This window comes from Phoca vitulina, unplaced genomic scaffold (genome assembly GCF_004348235.1).
Source record: "Phoca vitulina isolate PV1807 unplaced genomic scaffold, GSC_HSeal_1.0 scaffold8, whole genome shotgun sequence".
Classification (NCBI taxonomy): domain Eukaryota; kingdom Metazoa; phylum Chordata; class Mammalia; order Carnivora; family Phocidae; genus Phoca; species Phoca vitulina.
Window position 1 is genome coordinate 15,233,750 of NW_022589711.1, and position 13,019 is coordinate 15,246,768.

Below are 13,019 nucleotides of genomic sequence, written 5' to 3' on the forward strand. Positions count from 1 at the left end.
ACATGAAACCAAATCATCTTATTGTTTTACTTAGAGTAGCAGGTATTTCCGGATAAATGTATAAACAAAGAGGAATTACAAACTGACCTTGATCTGCCAGATTATCAGTGGCTACTGACCTGCTTTTGTTATTGCCAAGCTGTGGAGTAGACTTTCTCTGGGTAGTCTCTGAAATACAGATTCAGGGTGCATTTTGCTTAATTTAACTTGGGGAGATTACATCCATTTTATTTAAAAGGCCTTTTAAAGAAAATCCTAAATATTGTGGGGTTCATTTTGTTTTTTGTTTTTTGTTTTTTTAATGCTTAGTCATACTTCTGCAATTGAGGACACATGTTTGCTGTGGTTGAATTTGATTTATTTCCCTTTTAGCATTTTGAAAGACAGTGGGAGGTAGGATGGGAATATTAACTGCTTTTTGAAGAGAATTTAAATATAGTTACTGGGAGCTGAACACCAAGGGAGAAAAGACTTTCTACAATTTGTAGTGACTCTATTTCCACATAAAGTGTTTTAAGAATGCTTTTTCTTAAAAGTCCCAGTGAAATGCAGCTTTTCTTGAAAGTCATATAGTTTTTCTTCAAATTTTTTAAAAATCAGTTTCCTGATGTCTTTTGGATTTTTGACTGTTTCATGATTTTGGGCATCTGAAAAAATATTATTAACTAGGCTGACTTAGGATTTACCTGATGGCAGGTGCCGAAATCACTGTATCATCATCACGTAGAAATGCACATTCAGTAAATAAATATCCAAAGTAGATTAAACTAGTTCGATTTATTAAGTGTTATTGCCACTTTATGGAGTTGATATTAAGAATTATATTCTCCCATAGCTACTGTGAATACCTAAAATATTCTTTATGTTAAAATGTGACTGTCAGTATGATGCAACAGCTGCAGAAGAATAACCTTCTAATGTGGCTTCTGTTCAGCCCCTGCTGACTGACTTTGCAGAGCCTAGTGAATAAAAGGGAAGGTAGTTTGGGAAGCAGTTTTTGTTGACAATTTCACTGTTACGGTGAAAAAATATTTTAAGATGTTACTGAATTTTCATTATATAGAGAATATTCTTACAAATCTATGTTTAGAAGTGACATATTGTAATTTTTTTTATGCAGAACCACTTAGTAGTATCTGAAACACTGGAAATTGTGAGGAAGAATTACACCTTCATATTTCTCAACAGTTTTTGTCATAATGACCCACTCAGAAAGGGAATTTTTATTTTGATATAGGATATTTGATATTTGATAAGGAAAGCATTTCAGAACAACATTTTTGTCCAGAGTCACAAAATTAAAAACAATATCCATTATATTCTTCAAAAGAATAGTACACTAAGTGCATCGTCTTTATAGAAAGATTTGATGCTAACTAGCGTGAAAAAGAAGTTGTGTGTTCAGTAACAATTACAAATATATTTTTAAAGATCAAGTAAAATTTATAGACGATAGTCTCATGTCCACTAGCTTACATTTTTTTTTTTTTTTTAACATAGAAATGCTACAGGTGAGGTAAGACTAATGGTATTTGAAACTTCAATTCTCCGTATCTTTTCACTTCCATGGAATAGCTAAGATAAAGGTATTGATACAGGGATAAGTTCGTGGTGTTTTAGAGATCTGGTAGAGGTCAGTAAGGTCAGATTTACTTTAAATCTTCATTTTGCTTTACCCAATTTTACTGGCTACACAAGTACAGACTACCAACAAAGCAGAACAGATTATCCTTGATGGATAGGACAGCATGAAAGTATATTTTGTAATACAACATATTCAATGGATGGGTGTGGACAAGTTGGGAAGACAATCTTTTTATCATTTAACGATGGTCTTATTATAAGCTGACAGTAAACTTGATCAGGTATTAGGGATATTTCCTCCTAAGACCTTCATATCATCTTGGTGTACCAAGTGAGAATGGGAGTAACTTGGTGATAGAGGAAGAGGAACTAATATACAGCCCCGATCCTTGAGTAGAACACAAGCAGCTGCCATGCCAAACTATTGTTAGTGTGGAAGCTGTAGTAAGGCTGGCCTGGCAGGTGGGTGTCTTTTCTTTTGTAGTGAGAGTTCTCTATTTCTGTAGAGGGAGGAGATATCATTGGACTACTTCGGACTTGGAGTTTTGGATGTGTCCTGCAGCAGCAAGACATAATGGTAGGAATCAAAAGACCTCAGTTCTCATCCAAGCCATGCCACTACTTTAGACACTTTGAGCAAGTTACTTTTTTTCCCTTTCTCTCTTTTCTTTCTTTCTTTCTTTCTTTCTTTCTTTCTTTCTTTCTTTCTTTCTTTCTTTCTTTCCTTTCTTTCTTCTTCTTCTTTTTTAGGGGGAGAAAGAGGGGCAGAGAGAGAATATTAAGCAGGATCCATGCCCAGCATGAGCCCGATGCAGAGCTTGATCTCGCAACCCTGAGATCATGACCCAAGCCAAAACCAAGAGTCAGATGCTTAACTGACTGAGCCACCCAGGCACCCCAAGCAAGTTACTTTTGCAGCTTAGTTTCTTCTGTATACTGAAGAAATGGAACCACATTCATTCTTTGGTGATATTTTGTAGAAGAATCTAATGGATGATTGAGGATTGCAGAAATGGCATGTTTCTTTTCAACTTTTCACCTTAAGATATTTTGTAACACAGTGTAGCATTAACTATGTGCTCTTAAAATACCTTTTACTAATATTTAATTTTTTATATTTACCCATGCATTATTCAGTATTTAAAACTTTTACACATGTAAAGAGATTTTTATTCGGATACATAAATTTCAGAGTTTTCTATCTCTGTCAGTGGGTTTCATAAATTAATTTTGTAGTCATCAGCCTGAGCTTGGGTCATACATGCTTTTCTCATGAAATTACATCCATAGATCAACTTCAAAAATTAGTAAATTATTGCTGTTAGTTAGTTATTTTATTTTTTCTCTTTTAAAATTTTTATTTAAATTCTAGTTAGCTAACATACAGCATAATATTGGTTTCAGGAGTAGAATTCAGTGATTCATCACTTACATACAATACCCAGTGCTCATGCCATTAGTCATTTTTATTATTAGAAAATAAACTTTTGATTTTGAATTAAATTTTGGTTTTTTGTGCATTTAATGTGTGCATGTGTAAATTTTTTAATCGTTTTATTTTTCATAGCCTTTGGTTTTCTCAAGCATAACTTACTCATGCACTGATTCATTTTTCAACAAATACCTACCTGAAGGCAGTGTTGTAAATGCCAGATATACAAGGGAACAAGGTCGAAACAGTTTCTGCCCTCATGGAGCTTATAGTCTAGTAGCTGAGCCACTGGATAAACCAAAATATGCAACACCCTAGCTTATTTTCTGAAATAAAAATTCCATTTTTATAGTGACATGTTTTCAATGGCTACAGAATGTGGATATATCAATGAAAATACAAAATCACTGATTTAATAGCACTACTATAAACTTCACTGAGTTTTTCAGATTTTTTGTTTAAGGTTGGGTTAAAGAGCTCTTATTTCCTCCAGTCGTTTATCCTGAAAACATTCTCAGTATGATTCCAGTTTCTTTCTTTTTTTTATTAATACAACTTGAAAGAAGCTGACAAGTGAACAAGAAATATTCAAGCATGCTCTATGCTAACTGATTTGTTCAAGAGGATGATTCATTTAATTTCATAAAGGCTCAGTGGGCCAGAACAGTGGATGACCAGGTCAGCAGAGGGAATGTAGGGGAGAAGAGGTCTGTGAGAAGGATCTATGTAACAAGCAACAATATTTAGTTTTTTAGAGCTGAAGTTCTGCTTGAGCAGTTCTGATGTTACCAGCGACAGTCATTTAAAGAGCTGCTGATGCCTCAGGGAAAACATTTTTAATGCTCCTTGTACTGTGTCATATATATTAAAACTCCGTCCCTTGCTTATATTACGATACTACATTGTGCCTGATTAAAACCTGTGCTTCTCGAGACTTCCGATTCAACGTTACTGAAATCTGTCCTCTTGCTCAAACTGAAATAAGAATCACCTGGTAAACAAAGCTGTAGAAGAGATGAGAATACCACTTAAAGACTTTAAAAATAAAGTGAATTTTATATACAATTATGTGAAATGTTAGAATATGTAAAATGACATGAATGGGCTACAAATATTCTCGATATCTTTATATTATTTCTTTTAGTATTTAACTTTGAATGATGACCTCAACGTGCAAATGATGTCATATTTCTAACAGATTGTATGACATTTTTATATTATTTTTATTGCCCATTGGTGTCCCTGGAGTAGATGATATATATCTTATATTAGATAGGGTAAAAAAATGATATATACTTTGGAAATCATAATGGTGGTGGTCAAGCATGTACAGTTATTCTACTTAGAGATTTATTTATCTGGATTGCAGAAAACAGTACAGTGCACAGCTAAAAAACCTCAGCTAAACCATTATCTTTAATTTTGCTTTCTTTTTCTTTTAAAGGAAACTTTAAAATTAAAGCAGTTCAAGTAAATGCTCTGTTGCAGGTGATAATTTGCAAGAATGTAGTTTTATATTAAATGATTTATTTTGAGAATATATTCAGTTTTCCCAAGTAAGTCAGAGATGCATGCGTATTTGGAAACTTTTATATAGAGAACTAGGTGGTGCTGTTCTGTCATCTTTGTGTCTCGGTGACTTCTTTGGTCCTGTTTTTGATTCATTAAACACTTTCAAACAATAAGTGCATTAGGTAAGATATAGTGTCCTAGTAGCATTACTTTTTATTAACCAAGTTTATATTGATCTTACATGTTTGTTTTCAGCACTATTTTCATAAAGCAGAAAAAACTTTCTTCCTAAGCAGTAACATTTATCATAGTTTACAACTTCTCTTTCTTTAACATTTAAGATGATCCAAAATCTTCAGATATTTAAATTATTATGTGTTTTAAAATGTTTTGTACTTGACTATTTCTTTTGCCAAAATTTTTACTATTAATTGAGTCAGATTTTAAAGTGGTAAACTTTTGTACAGTTTGAGTTGCTTTAATATAAAAGCGCCATAAAATATATAAGCTCAAGGAAAGCACTTGCATTATTTGAAATAGTAAAAATTGAATTAAGCCTTTAAACAAAAGAAATAAAATTTTCCTTGAAGAGAAATTGTTTGCTTAATTTACTTCTCTGTAAGAAAACTGACCTTAGTTAGGCTGTCAGTTAATCTTTTCATGTTTCAGGATATCGTTAAGTTAGCTGTGCCTTCTGATGATCTTGCCATACCCAGTAGTCCGAAATAAAATAGCACACTTACTTCAAACCAAGTAACAAAAAAGCTATTCTGCTGCCCATGTATACTTAGTACACTGGTGTCTCTGAGGTATATTTTCTTGGTAAGAATAGCTTCAGATACCTTTAGGTTTAGGAAATGCAGAAAAGAGAAAACTTAAAAGAATTACAAATTTTTCCATTAAAAATCATCTCATGTTATATACAAGCAATTGTTAACTTATGTTTTGTAATGACTTTACAATACCTTTGGAGAAGAGTATATCATATAATTTATTCTCCAATGAAAATCTGGATATAAAATCATGCTGAAGTACTTCAAGAGTTCTACCCAGGTGCCTCCTTGTGGAATCACAGTTCTATCATTTTGACTGGGGACAAAAGTAATTTATGCCCTTTATTTCTGATGTAATAAATCCTCCTTGCTGCTATTTACATCATAAAACATTTAAGTTTTATCTTAATAGAAAAGTGAATGTTATTCAGAAAACTCTTGGTGTTTTCTGTTATCTCACAAATCTTTTATCTGTGGAAGACAGAATCAATATGGAATTTCAGAATGGTTCCATGGCATGTCATCTTACAATGCAGAGATAATCTCTGAGATGAACATCTTCTAGACTAATAAACCTAAGTGAAAGTGCTCTTAGACTTCTGTACTCATGTCTGGCCTTCTGGCCTCACAAAATAAAATGGAAGTCACAAGTATTAAGATGAATGCCAGTGGGTAAACACTTGTCAAGTAAGAGTTCAGAATGGGGGAACTGTATAAGGGAACTGAGATTATTCATGCATAAGGAATGTCTTGATTTTCTATCAATTTTCCTAAGAAGGATTAGCAAAATCCCATTGTATACTGCTACCACCTTAAAATGTGAAGAAATCGAACAATAAATAGATAAAAAAAATTAAGATTATATAAAAAGTCGGAATTTATGTTTTTAGTTCTAACTATTTTTATTACAAAAATACTAGCTAGCTTTTTGATACTATCATTATGAGAGTAAAGCTTAGACTAGACAAAGAATTTATGAAAGACAGTCACAGATTTGCTAATATCTACATGCTCAAAATATCTACATAATGATGAATAATCCACTTTTTGAAAGTGGACATTCTGGCAGTGATACTAATAAGAAGATATTCAACTTTAATATGTTAGGTACTAGATTTACATTATGGAAAGTTAAATGACACTATCATCAGGCCCAATGCTTTTTAGATAGCCTATTTTTAAAATATACCATACTTCAAATAAAGCATGGTATTTGGTGAAAATACCTAAATCCTAAGTGAATATATTTCAAAATGATTTTCCTTCCAGAATATAGAAAGTCTATAGTTTATTTTATTTCTTGAATGTCAAAAATACAAAAATGTATATTGTAACTTTGGTGACTGCTTGTTATTTTAGAAGTAAAATCAGAAGGGAAGAGAGTAACACATTTCCAGCCCTATACTTTCTCCTTGGACCGAGGCTCCAAAATTAATACCAAAACTACTCCATGCATTTTTCATCATTTCTTGTGGTCATTATTTCTTGGAAAGCTGGTATTAGAAAAAGAGGTCTTTTTTACAATTATTTTTGATGAAGATTAATCTCAGGCAATGTAGCATCAGCCATTGGCTGTTAATAATCAGTGACAGCAAACAGATTATTTGGCATGTCATTTTTTTCAAAGACCCTCATCTTATCTTTCCAAATGCTCCTTTGGAAACTTCTGTAGAGGTTCCTTTTCATCTTGCCACATTTTATCACTGATGAAAGACTTATATCTCATGGATCTAAAGGTGGTTTTTCACTTTAAAAAGTAGACTAAAGAAAAACAACAATAAGTAAGGGCTTTCTGGACTTATTTTGCTATCAGAGCAGGATAGCAGAATATGTGAAAAAGTGATCATTACGAGAGTAAAAGCAACAGTATAGTGGAGTGGAGTGCAGAGGGTGGACGTAGATCTTTTGTAACTTTAAGCATATGTTTCTTTCAAAAAGAATCTCAAATGAGGCATGATATAAGGTTATAGTTAATATCAACCAATCAAATTTTTATGGACCCAGTGGATACAGACATCGAACGTGGTGAAAGAGATTAGCATAGAACTAAGTAAGAATTGCAGATGATCTTTAGTGCATCATGTCCAGAGCCTACCTATAGTGAGGTGGGACAAATAATGAAAACTTCTAACACTGTAACAAGTAAGTATAATTAATATTAACCACATATGATAAAAAATAACACCAGTGAATAAGCTTTGGGGGAAATATCTTACCACAAACTTAATATATTCTCATGTACAACTTACAACAAACTGAAAACTTTCTAAATATATCTCCCCTAGTTGGCTTTGTGTTAAGATCTAATGTGTTAAGATTAATACTCTAGTCTTCTTACCTTGGTATTAACATGAGTGGAGAAGATGGAAGACAGTAATTAGAAAGCACTTGCATTTTGCAGGTCAGGCCCAGGAGAAGCGCTTCCTATTGTGGCTTTGCAGTTTACAAATTGTCAACTTTTCAAAAAGTATTTTATTATTGGCTACATACATTCGGAGGTGAAACTGGGAAATACACACCACAGCAGAACAGTTCTTAAAAACAGAACAATGGTTTAAGCATTGATTTGTTTTCATGAGATATTGACTTCAAAACAAAACAAAACTTACAAAAGCAGTCTCTACATTTAATTCCTAATATGTCAATCAGCAGGGGTTCTAAAGGGAGAGTTGCTTCTTTCAAACCAAAATCTCTGAAACTGGGGAGAACTTGAGTTTAGGGAGCCACCTCTACTTATCCAAACCTCTAAAATAAAAACTTTTGAAAGAGAGTGAAGTCACTTGTAGAAAAAAAAAATTGTCTTCTCATTTTACTTAAACAAAAATGGTGTAAATTACAGAGATATGACAAGCATTTAGAAATGAAAAAGTTGTATTTGGTAATCTAAACATCAAGAAATTAAACTAAATGTGCTAATACTCTAAAGTAATCGCCCTGACATTATCTAAGACATTAGCATCACTCTTCAAAATTATCTCATTGTCTTATTATTTACATAATCTTCCTTTTCCATATAAACACTAAAATTTGTGAGTACAGGAATATTGTTTCTTTCCTGTTTTTATCTGTCTCTAGAACACTATCTGGCATGCACTTGTTTAATAATTTTTTGTTCATGGGGGGCGCCTGGGTGGCTCAGTCGTTAAGCGTCTGCCTTCTGCTCAGGTCGTGGTCCCAGCGTCCTGGGATCGAGCCCCGCATCGGGCTCCCTGCTCAGCGGGAAGCCTGCTTCTCCCTCTCCCATTCCCCCTGCTTGTGTCCCTCTCTCACTGTGTCTCTCTCTGTCAAATAAATAAGTAAAATCTTTAAAAATAATAATAATAATTTTTTGTGTATGAACCAGTATGATGATCTTGATTTATTTTTTCAATAAAAGACTATTTTTTAAGCAACTTCCTATGGTGAACAGAAACCAAATTAACAGCTGTATTTAAAATATACCTGGTTAAGATTAGTTAGAATTTAGTATCACTCTTTAAGTCCTTTTTTTAAAAACATATATTCCATATTTGATTATAGATCATTTATTTGAGAATGTTTGTAATTGTGTTTTGTTTAGACTTGAAATAAAGCACAGTACTGCTGTTGCTCATTTAAAACAATAAAGGAACACAGAGCAGAATAATTTACTTGCTAAAATGTCATAAGAACATTTTTTGAAAGTATTAACATATTTCCTATGTTAGCTGTTTATCGTTGCTAGTTCAGGGTGTGTGTGTGTGTGTGTGTGTGTATGTGTTCTTTATATCAGAAGTTTGTCTGAAGTCATGGAATTATAACTGCATTATGTGAAAAAAAATAAAACCAAAGATTATAATAGGCCATAGGGGAAATTCTGTATAAGAAACCTGTTATAGCAAAATTGGATGAAAGTTTAAAATAAGCTCTGCTGTACTTTAGATTTAAACATGATCTCATTTCAACCCTATTTAAATCTTATTTCAGAGGTAGCACAGTGTAAATGGAAAGTACGAGGGATAGGGCATCAAGAATTAAAGTTCTGATGACCGAGCCACTGGCTCGCCATCACCTGGGGATACATATGACTCATCTCTCTACGGGTCAGTTATTCAGAGGGTGTTAGGCTTGGCTCATTTCCAAGGTCCTTTTCAACTTGAAGACTAACCAATTCAGCAGTTGAAGCAAATGGATATACTTTGCAAAGGTTAAGATATGATTATACCTTTATCATTAAGTGGAAGTTTGATTAGACAAAAGTGTTATCAAATGATAAACAAATACATTACTAGTGTGCTTATACAATTCTACTGATATATAATGTGTTTTTAAAATTCATGGGCATTATATGTGTATATATATTCTCATAGATTTATTGACATTTTGACATACTATTGACATACAAGTATATAGCCAATAAACCTGTTACATGATTCCATTTGTTTTAAAAGTGGCTGTGTATGTATAGATAATTCATTGCATTATGACTTTTCACCCTGGTCTCTAAAAAGAGAGACATAATATACCTAGAAGAGGGGCCACTGAAGAAATACTCATCTGTAAAACACTTCTAAGAAAAATCTTAAACTATTAGAAATTATCAGCCTTAAATGGAGAAAAGAAGCTCGGTCATTCCAGGAATAGACTTCAATAAATGAAGATAATTTTACACTAAGTACCATAAACAACTGTTTTTTATATTCATTAAGGCTCAAAACAAAGATAATGTTCTGAAACTACTCCAAGAGTGCTTTAGACTTTAATTAAGAAATAATTTCCAGGCAGGACAACTAGACTTTAGAATAGAAAGTGGTGAAATACTTTCTTGGTCTCTAAAAGGATAAATGCATTTTTTCATCTTTACTGGATGATTTAAAAGTGTGCTCTCTTAATGATACAGTAAGAGAAGTGAAGGGCCTCAAATCATGAGATAGCTCTTCATGAAACCAGTTTGCACGAGTTGTAACTAATCCAAAATTTCACTTTTATTAAATAGAATTTGTTCTTAAAGGCAAATGCTTGTTATTTCCTTTGTAAGTATGTCATTAAATAAAGGTTGCATTGATTAACTTAGAGAGGATTCCATAATAACCTCTAATCATAATCATACAAAGAGTTAAATTCCCTTCATTATGGAGCAAGGCAAATGCAGAGTGTTTATAGGCGATCTAGAAGGTCAGCACTCAGACTAATTCACCGACAGCCCCAGATGCCTGGTTAAGCTGCCAACACAGTTGCTTTCCGAGTCTGCCAGAAAGTCAGCTGCAGCTGCAGGGAACATTCTTTTTTTTTCTTTTTTTTTTTTTTGTCCTTTTTTTTTTTTTTTTCCCACCCATTGCTAAGCCTGTGGATTTTACAATTGCCACGGAAAGAACAGAATTAGGAAATATAATTCAGGGTGATGATCACCTCACTTACCCTATTAATGTATTTCAAATTAATTTACTATGAACAGCAAAATATAAACAGATGAGGTTTTTTTTTTTTTTTGCACATGTGCATGTTCTCAAATCATTCATTTAGTAGCATTTTGGAAAGTAACCTGGTGAGACTGTCTTCCAGGCTCAATTCTATCTTTCCATTTTGGGGATTTCTAGTGTAACAAGAAGCAGCAGCAGCAGAAGTTACTGTTTCATGTTTTAGGTCGTATTGTTACCTGCAGTTAGAGCAACTTAACCCCACAGGGTACAGGTGCAGAGGATGTTGGGATGTTGTGTCTTTGCAGGAACATAGGCCTGGCCTCTGCTCTTGATTTGCTGGTGTAACTTTGAGCAAGAGATTCTACCTCTCTGAGCCTAAGGTATTTCACCTAAAAAATGACAAGTGTGATATCCATCTCACAAGGAATTGTGAGGCTTAATTAACAAAGTAAAATTCCTGGTATCCTCTCCAGAAAATTATGGGCACTCAATAAATTATAGAGACATTGGGAGAAAAAAATTAAATGTAAAATCCAGAATTTGCATTAAGTCCTCAGAATTTTGGATGCACATTGCTCAGTGGTGTTTTGTAGGATATTTTTAATAGAGTATTATAGGAATTAAAAAAAAAGGTACTCTAATGAGAAAGTTTGGAGAACCTTGAAATAAATCACAGGAATATTAAAAAGGATATCGCATTATATTCTTCCATTTCAAAATCTAAGAAAGAATATAGTAAGAAGAAAAAGAGAGGATGTAATGGAGTATATTGCTGTTTATAAACCTATAAATAAGTATTGGGAGAAAAGTCACCATAAAATGTTTTAACAGCAATATACTTTTGGACACTCGGGCATTTTGGATATTCAATAGCTGTAGAGACAACTGGAAGAGCATTTCTATATTTGAGTATAGACAACTTCTACTTGCCTGTTTTTCTTTTCCTTCTTCTCTCCCTCCTTCCCTCCTCCCCTTCCTTCCTTCCTTCCCTCCTTCCAAGTAAATGGGAATGTATTATGAAGAGTCTTTTTCTGTTTTTTTAAACTACTAAGTATATTTCTGGAGTCATCTTACGTTTGTTTTTTTGTTTTGTTTTGTTTTTGTTTTTAAAGATTTTATTTATTTATTTGAGAGAGAGAATGAGAGAGAGCGAATACATGAGAGGGGGGAGGGTCAGAGGGAGAAGCAGACTCCCCGCCGAGCAGGGAGCCCGATGCGGGACTCGATCCAGGGACTCCAGGATCATGACCTGAGCCGAAGGCAGTCGCTTAACCAACTGAGCCACCCAGGAGCCCAGTCATCTTACTTTTGTATAGATGGGTTTCAGGAAATCAAATATCAACAACATAGCCAAAAAATGTACTAGTGGGGACTGTTGCCAAAGTCTCTGGGGTGGTCAAATGCTTTTGCCTTTCTGGTTTCAAGTACAATTATATTTTAGTGGAAGACATTATTTTTAAACCACAAAGGAAACCCTGCTCACACTGTCCTACGTCTTCTTTTACGCAAGGTGTACAGAAAATCCACAACTATTAAACTGCCATTTAAATAATCTAATCAAGTTGTTAAATGGCCATCCTGGAGTTTTGTAGCTGGCGTGCTAGGCATATATTTGGGAGACCAAGATTTGATACCTCCCCTCTCTATTGACTTAGCTAACTAAATCTGAGTAGTGTGGATATGTCTTTCTGATGTTGCCCTAAAAGGACACTATTCTTAGGGAAAAAAATAACTCTTTTCAGGATTTATCACTTTCAAGATCACAGAATATGTACATTGGCCAGCTTTTTTTTTTTTTTACTAAATGAAATATTAATTTGCTTTTCTAGTTGTAGTCATAAAATGGAATCCATTTTTAGCATTTCAAAATTAATATATACCCATAAATTTTAAAATAGTGTTTTAAACACTATTTTAACTATTTTCTTAATGATGATTTATGCAGATGGTGTGTATCAACATGAACTAAATATCTGCATATAAAGCTAAAAATCCTGGATGGATATTTCTACCAAGCATATAAACAATAGCATTTTTAGGTTTTTATTATGTGACACACACACATACACATATCCCATTTTTAACTGAGTGAATATTATAGAAAAGGCAAAGATGTGCGGATATATACTGAGGAAAGGATTAGGACTGGGTTACATTAATTTGCCTATATGTGTGAGTACTGTATATAATATGAAATATCATCTTTGTTCTTGAGCTGGAATTTAAACAATAATACTAGTCTGAAGACATGAAACTGATCTCTTAATAGACAATACACAATTATGCTTTCTGCTAAAATAAAATAGATTAGTTATTCAGCCCCCAAAGTATATCAAACAT

The 13,019-nt window shown here is 33.4% G+C and overlaps 1 protein-coding gene across 3 annotated transcripts in view; it reads left to right on the forward strand.

The window, feature by feature from the left end:
- CADM2 (cell adhesion molecule 2) overlaps nucleotides 1–13,019 on the forward strand; it is a 1,086,523-nt gene that overhangs the window by 11,458 nt on the left and 1,062,046 nt on the right. The gene's annotated exons all lie outside the window — the stretch shown is intronic.